Source organism: Pelophylax lessonae (assembly GCF_965119305.1).
Source record: "Pelophylax lessonae genome assembly, chromosome: 2".
NCBI lineage: Eukaryota > Metazoa > Chordata > Amphibia > Anura > Ranidae > Pelophylax > Pelophylax lessonae.
Genome location: NC_138769.1, coordinates 197,322,353 through 197,339,043, shown reverse-complemented (window position 1 = coordinate 197,339,043; position 16,691 = coordinate 197,322,353). Strand labels below are relative to the sequence as shown.

The 16,691-nt window shown below is 40.8% G+C and overlaps 1 protein-coding gene across 1 annotated transcript in view; it reads left to right on the top strand.

Annotated features, from left to right (window-relative positions):
* ANOS1 (anosmin 1) overlaps positions 1-16,691 on the top strand; it is a 235,153-nt gene that overhangs the window by 103,308 nt on the left and 115,154 nt on the right. The gene's annotated exons all lie outside the window — the stretch shown is intronic.

Genomic DNA, 16,691 nt, shown 5'->3' with positions numbered 1-16,691 from the left:
AAGGAATTTTTAATCAAAGCACAACAAAATGGTGCTATATTTATTTGGTTACAGCACCTGAGTAATCCAATATGCTAAAGAAAGGTGGAATTATTAGTGATGCAACAAACAGTCTGAATGTGTCTTTGATATGCTATTAGTGTGTTTATTCTCTTTGTTTGAAATGCTAAGAGCTGTACTCTTAGCAATTATCTAATGCTTTCATATATATATATAGAGAGAGAGAGAGATGACATACATTGCACAAAAATAGTTAATTTAGGAGTAAACAAAATGTGTCTTTTTTTCTTAGTTTTAGCTGTTTTTTTATGTTAATCTTCAGGCGGTTTTCCTGCTATATTCATGTTAACTGGGCCACCACTCATGTTGCATCCTGAAAGAAACAATAGCATTTTATTATTGCATGAAATTAGAAGAGAAAGCCCCGAGGCAGGCAGTCTTAAAACCAGACCCATCCCTCCCTGTGAAAATAGTTCACTTAAATGAAACACGGCCTTTCCAGAATAAAGAACAAAATTGTCATTCAGACAAAGGAGCGATTCTGAATCACTGGTGGTCTGAAATGGTAGGTTTTATTGACTAGTGTGACTGGAATTTGAAGAGGACAATCAATAACAAATTATCTGCAATTTCCCTGATAGTTTTGGTGTTAGCGTTTTTTTAACAATGGATGTTTCTGTAAAGGTCAATCATTCTTTTAGACATTATAAAACTACAAAGGTTGATCTTGTTTCATGCTAAAATACCAGAGCTGAGCTAGAATGTTAATATTTAAACATATGAACCTTAACTAAATACAAGTTTTCAACACAGAGGTTTAGTATGTGGATTTTCTTGATCTAGGTGAAGAAGTGGAGTATGAGGCCATAGAGCCCCCAGCTATAGCTGAATAACCAGGTAGTAGATGGGGATGAAGTGCAAACCTTGGTCCTTGACAGCATGAATAGGTAGTATGTACAATCTTGATATTCATTTCAATAAATCTTTATTAAAAGAGATTTCCAGTAGTCCAACAAAGTGTATGACAATCTATAAATGGTGTATAGAAGATGAAGAGGTAAAGTAAGGGCCAAAAGGCCTACTCAGAAGAAGAGGGCATTACAAAGAAAGGGAAGACAGAAAAAAGGAAGATAGCATAGGTATAGAGGAAAGGGGATCAACGAGAGAAGGGGAGTTACGTTTTTATGACCATGAGCATGTGTCGGTACCGCCAGTGTTATTGAGTTAGGGTGAATAAATGTGTACAGGTTATGAGTATAGTAAGCAGAGCAATAATAAGCTTAAAGGAGATGTATGGGATTCCTTTTTTTTTCTAATTATGCTTACCTAGGATTGATGCTGCATCTGTCCCCCGGCGCCTCTGCACTGAGAACTGAGCGATCAAACACTGCTGAGCGCTCATTTCTGACAGTTCCACGAGCAGAGAGCTGCTAACTGTCAGTCAGCAGCTCTCTGCTCTTTGTGCGCTACCCCCTCCTTGCTCATTGGAGCGCTGGGCTGGGGAGGAGCGGAGAGCGGCTGGCTCAGGCTCTCAGCAGCTCACTGAGAGGCTGAGCTGGGTGTCGGTCCAGGCACCTGGCGGATCCCAACTCAGTGGTCTTAATGACCTGGTGACTAGACTGACTTCTGTGATGTCAGCAGAGAGCGGACTTCAGCCTGCTGTCTGAAAACGGGTCACTGGTGTGCAAAACGAACTGCACTTCTGTGATCCATAGGACATATACAGCCAAACAAGCTTTGACTAGACATCTCCTTTAGGTAGACAATGTATAGACATGGATTCCTGATATAATCAAAATTATGGGAATAAATGGGGAAAAAAGAAGAATCCTATGAGAATGAATTCAACACTGAGGGTGTCATTGTTCTAGAGAACAGTTAGGGTGGTTTAGCCAGGCTTGCCTTTGGTGAAGAATTTTTTTTTCTAGAGGTGGGCTTTTGCAGAAGTGTATTCATAATAAGCTTGTTAATTTAAGAGGTGAGTGATTAGTGTGGGTTCAGGAGGTACTGGAGATTTCCAGTTACGAGCAATGAGTAAGTGGGCTGCAACAAAAAAATGGGTGACTACTGCATGAAAATCAGAGTTCCAGGAATCCATGTGTAGACCAAGTATTGCGGTTATAGGAGTGGGTGGGATATTGGATCCAGTAATACTAGATATAAATTAGAAGACCAGAAGTTCAGGAGGACAGGGCATAACCACCATATATGGGATGAGGATCCTAGTGAGCCACAATTCTTCCAACAGAGAGGAGATTTTTTAAAAGTGATCACATAATCTGTGTTCTGAGCTGCATAAGGATCTCGGTGAGCTGGGGAAGGAGAAACAGCAGGAGAGCAAGCAGGGTTCCCAGTGCAGCTAGTAAACTGACCACGCTGTGCTCTCATCCAGAGGGACTGACAGGAAAACCAGATATTTCACACAAAGGAAACAATACAAAGAGACCAGGATACTTTTTCATACAAGTACATGGTACATACCAAAAATATGAAATATGGGGGTAATATATACTTTAATATGTATAATCTGCTTCTTGCTCAGTAATTCACAAGCGGTTGGACCATGCTGTTTCTCACAGTACAATTCTACCAGTCATTGTCTAATTCTGTAAAAATAAATCACTTATTTTGGGGGTGCAGGTCTAAGGTGTGATCTCAATCATGGGAGAACTTTCAGATCTAAATGTGGAATAATCAAAATATGGAACAATAAGAATGTAATAGTGTGAATGTACATCACAATTTATTTTGGGTAACTTTTAATCAAATAAGATAACGTTTTCTACGTAGTTTCTTTAATGTAGGGTTTGCAAAAAAAATATTTGCTATATCTCTTTTAGATTGGAGCAGTATACTGAAAAAAAATACCATGAACATACATATATTTGATACATCGTCTGCTGCATTAATTCCGCATCGTTTGTATCCTATATTCAGCTCCAGGATAGATGCCATTCAGCAGTAAATAAAGAAAATTAGGCTAGTTTTCTGCTTGGCTACACATGAAGTGGTTTTCTATTGTTATTTACTGTAGAAAACATTAAGAACAGATGACTAATGAAATGTATGCACATAATGTAATAACGGAGTGCCACAGGGCTCTTGACATCGTTTTCTATTTCCTAACCAGACAGGCAGAAAGAGAGGGTTTATGAATACATATGTTTTTCTATGTCAGCCACTGTACACTTCCTTTCTTCCGGCTGTCAAATTCTCAACATAGTGACGAACTTCACCTCGAACGTTACTGTATTAGTTACAGAGCCGTCAAATGTTCTAGGCCAGGAAAACATTTAAGTGAGGTACGTGGTGCTAAAAATTGTTTTGAGTTGGCCGGTGTCATCTTCCACCAGCTAGTGAGGCTTCACTAAATACACTGAATACCTTTTTAAAATTGTACCAGGCTTTCTTGGACACCCATTTAACACTGAAACCACATTGCACTCATATTTACAAGCATCACGTTCGTAGCTATTGATATACAAGTGGATCCAGATTGGATCTGCTCGTTGACAGAGTGACTGGTGACATTGGTGATATGATATGCTGTTGACAGAGCAAGAGTTCAAAGGCACTGGTTGAAAGCTGGATTAAGCATGTCTTATTACAATCAACTTGTCCTGCATTTAGTAAGTCTTAGGGTTATGTTTCTACATCTAAACACTCTTGTAAAAAAAAAAATAACAACTGTAAAAAATAACTTTATTAAAGTGGAGCTGTGGTCTGAAACTAAACAACATGACGATATTTAATATCGGAAGAGGCTTACTATGAGGTGGATTTACTAAAGGCAAATAGGCTGTTCAGTGTTAAGGGAAGTTGCACGTCACAAGGGAATTTTACCCAGAGCTTAGTAAATGTGGTAATCATTCACTTTGCAAAGAATACCCAATCATGTGGAAAAAATAATGTATGCTTGCACATGATTGGATATTCTTTGCAGAGTGAATATTTACCACATTCACTCATCTCTAGGAAAAAAAAAAGCCTATGTGCCTGTGTCAACCTCTATGTTTCTTCTACAGCAGCTATGTCCAAACTATGGCCCTCCAGATTTTCAGGAACTGCAATTCCCATCATGCCTAGTTATGTCTGTGAATATCAGAGATTTGCAATGCTTCATGGGAATTGTAGTTCATGAACAGCTGGAGGGCCATAGTTTCGACACCCCGGTTCTACAGTAAAGGCCTCTTATCTTCCTCTTCGCAGTCTTTTTTACACTGTTTACTGAGCTGCACATACACAACTCAGTGTACAATCCCAGCATCTGCAGGGTGCGGGGAAAAATGAAGTCCCATAGACATTCATGGGAGTTAGGTCATTTCATAACATGCATAGGAGTTAGGTCATTTCATACCATGCATGGGAGTTAGGTCATTTCATAACTTCCCAAAGATCCTGAACCTAGAAAAGGCAGGGGAGAAGATGTTAGCATCAGTGAGGCAGCTTGCAGAGGTTGCATCATTGGAGTGGAGGTAAGTGTAGGCAGAGTTCAAAGCAGAACTAAACCCTTCTATCCTTTTCAGCCAAGGAAGCTGCCATCATAGCTTCTGTTTGATCTGCAAGTGCCATGGTACTGCACATGTGATCATATACGACACCAGCCATTTAATGGTTTGACAGTTTTGTTAAGCTCAAAATCATATGTGACAGTTAAAGAGGAGGGCCAGCCCCCATGAGGAAATTAAAATTCAGCATCTACAAATACTGTAGTTGCCAACTTTTAATACTAAAACACTTACCTATCCTGGAATCACCCCAGCCGATATTTCCGTCGGCTCTCAGAGGCTGCCTCCGCCATTGCCTGTAAGGCAACTGGCTTCCTAATGCACGTCTGAAGCGCGCTGCACTTTGTGAATTGCCAGGCGGCGAGGGAAAAAGAAGGGGGGGCCGAACTTCCGGGGGACCTCACCCCATCTCACTGCAGCCAGGTTTCCTGGAAGTGCAGACAGGTACCCGGCCCCTTTTTAAAAGGTGACAAATGTGGCACTGGAGGGGGAGAGAAAGCAGATAAGCAGAGTTTCCACTTTTGGCTTTAACATTCCCGACATGCTGGCAACAATGTAACTATTTTTTTGAAACCATTAAATTAATGGGTTTATTTCCCCTTTAATTGGGCTTAGAGACCAACTGAACTTACATTTAAATCAGCCAAAAACTTTCCAGTTGCCTCAACAGATGTAGTATGGAGTATGGGCTTCGTTGTATGCAGAGCTCTAGTTCTGACTTAGCAGGGAGTATGTTAGAGCTATGCAGAGAGACCGCTGTAGCACACAGAGAACAAGGGTTTTTCTATTTAAGGATTTTATACCCAAGCTATGGCTGTTTTATAGAGAAAATGAATTGTAACGTTTTGAACACACTTTGTTTTGATGCGCCTGTAATGCATTTAGCTGATTTAAACTGAAAGTTCATGTTCAGATGTGAACCATGAGGGGAAGCTAGGATACAGCCAGCATGTATGGAAGGTGATTGTTATGGCTATTCATGGATGGCTGGTGATTACTACAGATGTCCCCATGTTGACACTTTGGTCCATATGGGTTCCCTTTGGCCCCACCCAGTGCACGTTTCTTTTATGGGGGGAGGGATTTACACTGGTATGTTCAGTATAAATCTGAGCCTTGAAGATGATGGACCAGCTCTGAGGAAGGGAGTTTGCCTCCCGAAACGCACCTGCAGTCCTAAACACAGGGACATGTCCTTCCACATGAGGTGGATTGGTTTTATGCGATTTTATTCTTCATGTTTGTATGTTTTGTGGCATTCAATAAATTAATTGAATGTGTCCAAGGGTAATGCACTTAAAAACAATAACTCTTTATATTATTTTTACATCTAGGGTTACATATCTCCTAACAGCTAGTCACATGTGGAGGAATTCTGAAAAAAAACATAGGTCCCTGTATTATAACTCCTCTTCCTCAAGCTGGGTATGCACTAGTAGAATTTTGAAAAAATTCAAGCAAAAGTTCTCAAATATCATTGGAAAGATTTTGTTGGCTTTTAATATTTGATTTAGGAATAAATTGAATTTACCAAACGAAAACCATATACACTGTTATAAATTCATACATTCAAGAAAATCGGGGTAAAATTGCGTCAAAATCAAGTTTTCGACAGCCATTATCAGCCTACCCTATTTTCAGCCGATCATTTTTGGTGGCTAAAATTTCGGTGCATCACTAATTGTAACTGGAGGTCCACAGTCTGAAAGTACATCTGCCACAATCATATATATAGTAATGTGATCTGATTTTTCCTAACCTACGTCTAAAGGAAGTAGGACATTGTGGGATGATGGGCGTGATATACTGAACAACGCTTTATTTATCTCTGAATTATAACATGTTGATATTTTAAAACAATGAAATGTCAACATGGTTTATCCAGTCGTGTCTCCATTAATCTGCTTTACGGTTCTGTCAGGAAAGCCATAACATACACATCATTTATTTCAGCAGTATGCTGGCCGGCTAAAAATATGCAGAGACTTGGCACTGAGTCAAAATCAACCAATCAATTTACAAGTACTAAGATTTCAGATGGTATCATCCAAGATTTCGAGCGAACACAACTGTGTCCTGAAAATAACCTTAGAGTTCCCCTACGTAATTAAATTAATAGGATTGCAATCTATAGCAAACTGTTACATTCTATGACATCAAATAAATAACAAGTAGTCGTTTTCTGGAGCTGCTATTAAAATAAATGTGAGATAAAAAATAATCTTATGTGTAATTCATTTATGTGAAACTGACAGCCAGAAACTGGATTGTAGCAATAGATTGTTTGTAAACATTTTATTAGCTTTTGTTTATTTAAAATACAAATGGATCTTTAGCCCCGGTTCACACTTGTGCGTGTGCGGGGTTCGCATGTAATATCGGAGCGCACTGCTCCGACATTACATGCGATCGGCTGTGCGGTGCGAGTTTAGCCATACGGTTTGTATGGCTAAATTCGCACCGCAGCCGCTCCAAACACGCACAGGACCCTTTTTTCTAGCCGCATCAGGATCGGATCGCACAGCGGTTCACACTTGTGCGATCCGATCCTGTGCGAACTGCACGATCGCACTGCGATATGCGATCAAACTGGGGGTGTCGTTAACATTTCATTGACACCCCCAGCGTATCGCATATGGCAGTGTGAACTGCCGGGGGTGCGTGTGCGATGCGGGAAAAGGCTGCGAATTCGCAGCCTTCCCGCATCGCATATATGTGAACCGAGCCTTAATTAATAACTTTTGGTGCACACACCATTTTAACCGCTTTCGAACTGTCCACGTGCAATGTACTGTGGACAGGCGGCCCGTGCAGGCTAAATTATGCATAGGTACATCTCTGCCTGCTTCTAGAGCAGGCACATGTGCACCTTCCCACCCATCCTCCCCGGGAAACCCACTGTGATTGTAAACTATGATTCACATCCGGAAACTGCTGATCAGCTGTGTCCAATCACAGCCCAGAGCTCTGTGTTGACAGTCAACACAGGGCTCGGGACAGAGGGAAGATCTCTCTCTGTTTTTATCCCTGCAGGGATAAGAAACAAAAAGATTTGCTTGTAAAATCAGCACAGATTACACAGAGTAAATATTGTTATGCATACATTAAACCTCTTGATCCCCCTAGATCCTAACCCCTTTTCAGCCAGTGTCTTTACTACAGTGACAGTGTATAGCATTATCACTAATCATTGTATTAGTGTCACTGGTGATTCCAGTGGCATTTAGTCAGTTCCCCCCAGCGTCAGTTAGTGTCAGATTGCTCGCTGCGCTATTGCAGTCTCATTATAAGTCACTGATAACTGCCATTAGTAGTTTAAAAAATAAAAATTCCAATATATGTATGTATGGCAGCTATATTACCAGCCAAATGGATTGTATTTCTGTCCATCCAATTCTAAGATTAACACAGCTCTGCAACACAGCACAGGATACTCATTTTTTCTGTTTTAGTTAGGTAACCACTGGTTTTATCCTTACCCCAGCCTATGAGTAGACAGTGAAAGAAAAGGCAGAATGAGTCCATCTCTCTGTCACTCTGCTCTCTCATACAGTTAGCATGCTTCTTTTAAGCTGAACAGCTATTTGTGCATTTCCCTCTCTCCTTGTCTGAGCTCTGCTGTGCAGAGATTGCAAGATCTAATACCAGTTCATTTCAGGTACTTACACTGCTTACTTTAAAAAAAAAAACATGTTTATTGATGTATAAATGAATACAGAGATACATTTCCTTGTGTCTTTAAAGCTAAATTCCAGGAATTCAGCCACTTACTTTGGAAAAAGTGCAAATGCATTGTGAGTTAAGTCCAATGAGATGCATAACTCATAATCTCCTGAATTTATGTCTTTTATTTATATCTGACAGGTTTATGACTCTGACACTTGGGCTATGAGAAAGGAGAGAAAGGCACACATGAAAAGCAGCTATGCCCGCCCCTCCCCTCTGTTGCCCATTCAGAGAAGCCTTTGTATTTTGTGATAATAATAATACATAATACAAAGGCTTCTGTAGTTGGGCAGGAAGAGGGGCAAGCAAAAATACAAGAAAAAAGGTGCAATTACTACAGTTCTCATAAACTTATAGATGAAATCCATAAAAGTCCATGTAATATACAGTGTACACTAAAAAGTCCAATCACTGAGGGCTGCCACCATCATTGGGAATAGAAGCCAGATTCCAGCAAAGCTGCAAGTGAACAAGGAGAGGCACCTCTAAGTGTAGGATTAAAAAAAATGAATGAGAACCATACGATTGGCATTTAACATCATCAGATTAAAACAGGCACATTTATAATGTGGATATCCCAAAAGGTAATCAGTAGACGTGGAGTCAGTCCGCTTGGTGCGCCATGGAGAGAGTACCCCACAGGCCAATGTTAGTAGGAAGCCGGCCGTATAGTAGATGAATTCTCAGACCAAGGCGCAGATAGCTGAGCGAGGTAGGGCAGTGACGTCACTGGAGTGCGATGTGTTTCCGTGCATGCTCGCTGCAAATGTTATGGCAGCCATGCTCCTCCATCAAGCATGATACAGGGATATGTGCTAAGCTATAAATACCACTAGGGGGAGGTGTCAAAGGATCAAAGTATCATACAACACAATCAATTAAAAAGCAAATGAAGCTCAATAGATACATGATCTGGATAAGAACTTACAAACAGAAATATAAATATAATGTAGTTGATATATATCTACACCTTTTTTTTACCTATCAAAAGCAATTGAAAACATTTCTATAAATATACAGGCACAAAGACAAGAGAAGAAGGAGAGAAAAGTATGTAAGACACAGATAGATCCGGATAAGGATAATGGGGAAAAAAAGTGGTATATAACTCTACAGCATATGTAGATATTCATACATGCTAAAGGAGCTTAATCCAACTGAGCAGAAGAAGGAAAGTTGATACCATACAGCATGCATGTACCGATTCTAATAGCAGTGGACCGACTCTAATATTGGTAATAGCCATCTTCTGGGAAGATAAGCCCGGGAGCTGTCATGCAGCTCCTTGGACTTAAAGTGATACTAAAGCCTTGTTTTTTTTAATTTAATAACAAACATGTTATACTTACCTGCTCTGTGTAATGGTTTTGCACAGAGCAGCCCAGATCCCCCTTTTCACGGGTCCCTCGCCAGCGCTCCGGGCTCCTCCTACCTGCCGCGTGCCCCCACAGCAAGAGCTTGTTCTGGGGGCACCCAAACATGCACACTCCTGACCCATGGCTCTGTGAGTTCATTCTTATACAGAGCCGTGGTTTGGCCCCTGTTTCCTGATTGGCTCACTGGCTTGTGATTGACAGCAGCGGGAGCCAATGGCTCCCGCTCCTGCCAAAAGACAATCGGGAGTGCGAGTCCCCAGATAGGCAAGGCTCTCTTGGACATCGCTGGATGGAGAGAGGACTCAGGTAAGCAATAGGGGGCTCTGGGGGGGCCCTTGCACACAGAAGGTTTTTTACCTTCATGCATTTACAAAACCTTGTGCCTTTACAAACACTTTAACTCATAGTGCCCCTTTACTTTTTACTAAATACCTACAATTCAGCTTCAATGTCTGCTTGGAATTTAGTTTTTATTAATTAGCTTAGCATTGCCATTTAAGTGTTTGCATTCATTTTGTTGATCTAGCTGGTAATGGGCATGCGATACCTTCATAATTTATTCTGTTTGCTGCTATCATATTTCAGAATGAGTCCCAAAGTGTTCCAGAACTTATTGGGAGAAATCATCCTTTAGGAATAAGCACTGTTTTTCTATTACCCTAACTCAATTTCCAACATACACTATCCTATTTCCAATTAATTATTTACCATGGTGTCACACCCCATTTCCGTTTTCTGCTTACTCTTTTGCTAACAACCTCGTGAGAATTCTGATGCTGACAGTACAGTTCATTTATTTTACCCAAAATTATACATTCTTTATGGAGACCAGCGGATAATTGGCATGTCTTTCTTTTCATAAACAACTTGTGCAAAAATTTCAATACATTAATGTTTTTTTTTTGCTGACTCTGTAAATTGTGAAGAGTTAAGAAAATATAATTTAAATGTTTTGTGCAGAATACACAGTTTCCAGATGTGTATTCTCTAATTAAGTGAAAGCACAATTGATAAAGTGAGACAACATTGATCTATTTTTTTGTTCCTCTTCCTACATAGGAATTTATTCTTTCCCACACTATCTCATAGTACTTATAAAGACATTGGGGTTTTATAACATTACAGTGCTGCTAAAGATGGAAGACTTTAAGGTCTTTAAAGCCCTGGATGCCTACCTTCTAAAAGGTCCAGAATCTTGGGCTTGTAAAGATGCAGGCCACGTTTTCCCTGGTTCTGAGCACCATTGTGAAGGACCTGCTAAAGCTGGCCATACATGACCGCCCACCACCGGCAGCTGTCAGAGGGGGCAGCCAAACAGTAACCGCAAGTGATTGGCGGCAGTCGCTATATGGATGGAAATTATCTGGTTCCTTTGATTATGAGTCAAAAGATATTGGGCAGTAGGGTGCCATCAAGGCCACCAACTGATCAGTGTATAACCGTCTTTAATCTAGTAACAGTTTTCCTGCTGAACCAAATTGGTTCATGCATTGCTGGGGTTTTTTTTGCCTTCCTCTGGATCAGCTATGAGTTTTGTATTGTCTGTATAGGATTGTATGATTTTTTTTCTTTTTTAGGACTTTTTTCCCCTTTTTATTGGTTGAACTAAAGGGGCTTATGTCTTTTTTTGACCAGACTGACTATGTAACTTTGTAACAGCTGATTGTCCAAACTTGTTTAAATACTTCCATACCGGGCCAATTCTGGCACTCCGCTCCTACATGTAAAAATCATAATTCTTTTGCTAGAAAATTACTCTGAACCCCCAAACATTATATATGTGTTTTTAGCAGAGACCTTTTTATGTCACATGGTATTTGCGCAGCAATTTTTCAAACGTGTTTTTTTTTTTGAAAAACCGTTTTATGAATTTATGAATTAAAAAAAACAAAACCCTAAAGTTAGCCCAATTTTTTTATATAATGTGAACGATAATGTTACGCTGAGTAAAGAGATACCTAACGTCATGCTTTAAAATTGCGCACAATCGTGGAATGGTGCCAAACTACAGTTCAAAAAAAAATCTCCATAGGCAACGCTTTATATTTTTTTACAGGTTACCAGTTTAGAGTTACAGAGAAGGTCTTGGACTAGAGTTGTTGCTCTCGCTCTAACATTCGTGGCGATACCGCACATGTGTGGAATGAACGTCATTTACATATGTGGGCGCGACGTACGTATGCATTCCCCTCTGCGTGCAAGCATGCGGGGACAGGGGCACTCTACATTTTATTCTTATTTTTTTATTGTTTAGTTTATTTTTATTTATTTTTTTACACTTTCCCTTAATTTTTTTTTTTTTTTGTATCACTTTTATTTCAATTATAAGGAATGTAAACATTCCTTGTATTAGGAATAGTGCATGACAGGTCCTCTTTATGGAGAGATCTGGGGTCAATAAGACCTCAGATCTATCCTACAGGCTGAAAAGACTGAAATAAAAAAAAAAAAAGCGATCTCGGCTATCCAGCCGAGATCATAGCAGTATTTACAACTGCCAGGCCAGGCGTGGCGTCATAATGTTGTGTCCAGGCCTCCAAGAGTCATAGAGACTGCCAGGACCATCTGGTTGTTGGTATTCTCTATGGTGTACTTCCGCCGCTGGTGGATTCCTTCTCCGGCTCGCAGATCGCATGGGTGAGCCGGTAGAAGCACCGTAGGGCAGTGGGAGGGGGGGCGTCCCCTTCCGCTGCCTGTAAGAACAATCAAGTGGCTGAACAGCCGTTATGATTGTTGATATGGTCAAGTAAATTGTCGGCTAAAAAAAATTAGCTGCAGGCGGGAGACATCATTCAGATATCCCCACTTAATGCCCTGGACATCATATGATGTCCAGAGGTAAGGAAGTGTTTAACCACTTAAGCCCCGGAAGATTTTACCCCCTTCCTGACCAGGGGGTATTTTGCGATTCGGCACTGCGTGACTTTAACGGACAATTGCGCGGTCGTGCGACGCTGTACCTAAACGAATTTGACGTCCTTTTTTTCCCACAAACAGAGCTTTCTTTTGGTGGTATTTGATCACCTGTGCGATTTTTTGATCACGCGCTATAAACAAAAAAAGAGCGTCAATTTTGCAAAAATAACAATATTTTTCACATTTTTTTATATGAAATTCCCCCCAAAAAAAAGTAAAAATCAAAATTTTTTAAAATTTTCGGCCAATTTGTTTTATGCTACATATGTTTGGTAAAAAAAATCGCAAAAAGCGTATTTTGATTGGTCTGCGCAAAAGTTATCGCGTTTACTAACAAAGGGAAAGATTTTTGTCATTTTTGTTGTTTTTTTTTTTAACGCGTAATGGCGGCGATCTGCGATTTTTTTTTTGCGGTACTGCGACATTGGGGTGGACAGATTGGACCCTTGACTGACATTTGTGACACTTTTGGGGTTACCAGTGACATTTCTACAGTAATCAGTGCTATACATATGCACTGTTACTGTAAAAATACACTGGTTGTGAAGGCGTTAACTTTATTTGGAAGGGAGGGGCTGTGTGTATCCCTAGGGGCGTGCTTTCTACTGTGATTGGCTGTGGCTTGAGCTGTAAGGACACTGATCAACGGATCTACATACTAGATCCGTTTTATCAGTGTCTTTACAGCGAGGAGAATGACAGGCAGCTTGTTTACACAAGCTGCCTGACATTCTCCCTCTCCCCCGCCGATCGCCGAGTGACCGGCAGACATCGGGTCCGCTGGTCACACGCGCGGGGGGGTCCGTGACCACGCGGGAGCGCGCCTCCGGCGGTGCGCGCTCGCTCCCTAGACCCTCACAAGCTAGTGACGTAGCCCTACGTCACTTTGCCTGTAAGGGGCTGACTGCCGACGTAGATCGGCGTTAGGCAGTCGGCAAGTGGTTAAAATGGAAAGATAAACCTTTTTCCTCAGGCTAGCTATACAGCTATATGCTCATATACAAATACATGCTGTAAATCCAACAAATTAGACTTGCTGATTAGAGGTGAGTTGCTGTTTCTTATTTATCCAGTGACAACCTTGACCAACTATATTGCTTTGACTGCATTGAAAAAAGTAGAGGGTCAGGACTTTGTACAGAGTTTGGGGGGGGGGGGGCTAAATTAGACAATTGTCTGAAAAGAGTACAATTTTTTATGGCAGGTAAAATACTATATTGTTTACTACTAGTTTGTTTAGATGTTTGTCCATACTGAAACTTACCATACATGTACAGATTTCTTTTGTTCAGCCTTTGGGTTGAGCAAAATAAATCTAACAGATTCCTCCACGCCTAACAGCACAGATAGAGAAATCTCCCCTGCTGGCTATTGTGTTATGACAGCCGGCACCTGAAGCTGTTTTTGATGCAGTTTTGATGCGTTCCACTGCGTTTTTGATGCAGTCCAGTGCATTTCCCCCCTCTTTTTTCTTAACCTCCAATAAGGACATGTATGTTCCAGTGAGTTTTTGATGCAGTCCGGTGCATTCCCCCCCCCTCTCTTTTCCTAACCTCAAATAAGGACATGTTCCAGTGTGTTTTTGGTGTGTTTTACAGCATTCCAGTACAGTCCAGTGCAAGAAAAATGCAGCAAGGTCCCTCTTTTTTTCTGGAACTGCAAGCACCTGTGTAAACTATGCCATTGAAAACCATATAACCCACTTTCCATGCATTTTTGATGCAGTAAAAAACACACTGGACTGCATCTGGTGTGAACTGGGCCTCACTCATTAATAAAGTTCCCTAAAAATGAAGTTAAAATACTGGAAATTGTGCTTCAGGGCTAGTTCACACCACATGCAGTTTAGTTCATTTTTTTTCTGCATCAAAAATGCATGGAAATTGGATTAGATGTTTTATAATGGCATAGTTCACACCAGTGTGGTTAGTTCCAGGGCTTTCCAGTTCCAGAAAAAAAAGTAGAACATGCTGCATTTTTCTTGTCCCGGACTGTACTGGAACTCAGTAAAATGCATCAAAAACGCACCAGAATGAACTGGCATGCATCAAAAAACGCACTGGACCCCAGTACAGGGGGAAGAAAAAGGATAAAAGAAGAAAAAAAGCATCTGGAATGCATCTGGAGACGCATCAAAAACACACCGGAACATGCCCAGAACACATTAAAAACACACATGCAAAAATGCATCCAGAACAGACCTGGAGTAAGTTTTTGTGGTGTGCATCAGCCCTCAGTCAGAAAATGAAGTCCTGCTAGATTACTTCATGCTGTCCCCTTTTGCAGGTATATCTATGTGAAATATTAAAGTTAAGTGCCTATACTGTTTAAAATCCAGTAATACACAGTCTCACCCTGCTCTGCACATGCTCAGTTGCTCTCCATTTTTGGCATTGTGCCAAAAATCAGAGCCACTAGAGGCTGATCTACTGACAGCCTAAAGCTTTACTGCTGCTCAGGGGCTCTGGGCTTCAGCAAAATGGCAGCCTCCAGCAAGAAGAAACGGGAACAATGCTAGAGGTAATTTACAGAACACACTGATTTTGGTAGCATAATTATTAATGTGGAATGTATGTTCCTTGCTAAAAAAAAAAAAAAAAAAAAAACATTATTTTTGTGTTGTTATGGTGAAAGTTCTGCTATAAAGAAGAATTTGAGTATCTTCATTTAATAAATTATAGCCATGTTCACTTTAACCACTTGCAGACCAGCCGCCGTTATACGGCGGCAGGGTCCCACGATTCCCTGTACCTGTATGGCGGTTTGCGGGAGCGATCCTGGGGACGCGACCCCACTCGCCAGCGGGGGAAACCAATCCACGGGGCCAGAGGCCGCGATTGTCGCCGGGCACCCACGATCATCGCTTCTAGTGAAGAGAAAATGGCAGTCTGTTGTTGTAAAAACAGCAGACCTTTGTTCTCTCAGGAATCAATACAGAGCTCCAAAAAACAATAAGGTGTGACCACCCTCCTCCTGCGCTTGGTATCCAGGCCCCTCGACCACACTCCTCCCGGGACTCACAACTGGCTTCTTAGATGGCTTAGGTCTTGCTGCCCATAACGGACTGGGGTAGTCCACCGGTACTGAAAGCAAAGAAACAAAAAAGGGCGCACCGACCTAGCGCATTATCCTCAATAGAAGGCTTTATTAAAGTAACATTAAAAAAAATTTATTTTATCTACGTCTGTGAGTAGCCATTTTTTAATGTTACTTTAATAAAGCCTTCTATTGAGGATAATGCGCTAGGTCGGTGCGCCCTTTTTTGTTTCTTTGCTATCAATACAGAGCTCCTGTGTTCCTCCTATTTAGGAACGCAGGTCTCTGTGTTGATTTCACAAACCCATTCCCTCACAGTTAGAAAACACCCCCTAGGCTCACATTTAACGCTTTGATCGCCCATGGGTTAACCCCTTCCCTGCCAGTGTCATTATTACAGTAACAGTGCATATTTTTAGCACTGATTACTGTAGTAATGTCACTGAATCCCCCAAAAGTGTCAAAAAAGTCAGCTAGAGGTCTGATCTGTCCACCGCAATGTCACAGCCCCGCTAAAAATAGCAGATCACTGTCATTACTAGAAAAAAAAAGATTAAAAAAATGACATAAATCTTTTTCCTATTTTATAGACGCGATAACTTTTGTGCAAACCAATCAAAATACGCTTATTGGGATTTTTTTTTACCAAAAAAATGTAGCAGAATACAAATTGGCCTAAAATGATAAAAAAAAAATGATTTTTAATTTTTTTTTTTTATATAACGGAATGTGGAAAATATTGTTTTTTTTCAGAAATGTCGCTCTTTTTTTGTTTATAGCGCAATAAATAAAAAATTGCACAGGTGATCAAACACCACCAAAGGAAAGCTTTATTTGTGGGGAAAAAAAGGACATCAGGTTTATTTGGGTAAAGTTTTGCACAACCGCGCAATTGTCCGTTAAAATAACGCAGTGCCGAATCACAAAAAATGGCCTGGTCATTAAAGAGGTTGTAAACCCTCTCTTGTACCTATAGGTAAGCCTTTAATAAGGCTTACCTATAGGTACTGTAAATATCTCCTAAACTTGCACCGTTTGAGAGATATTTAGTTTTAATGCAGCCGATGACGTCAGCGGCGCATGCGCTCTGAAGGAACGGCCACCCGTGCCGTTCCTTCTGAGCCCTGTG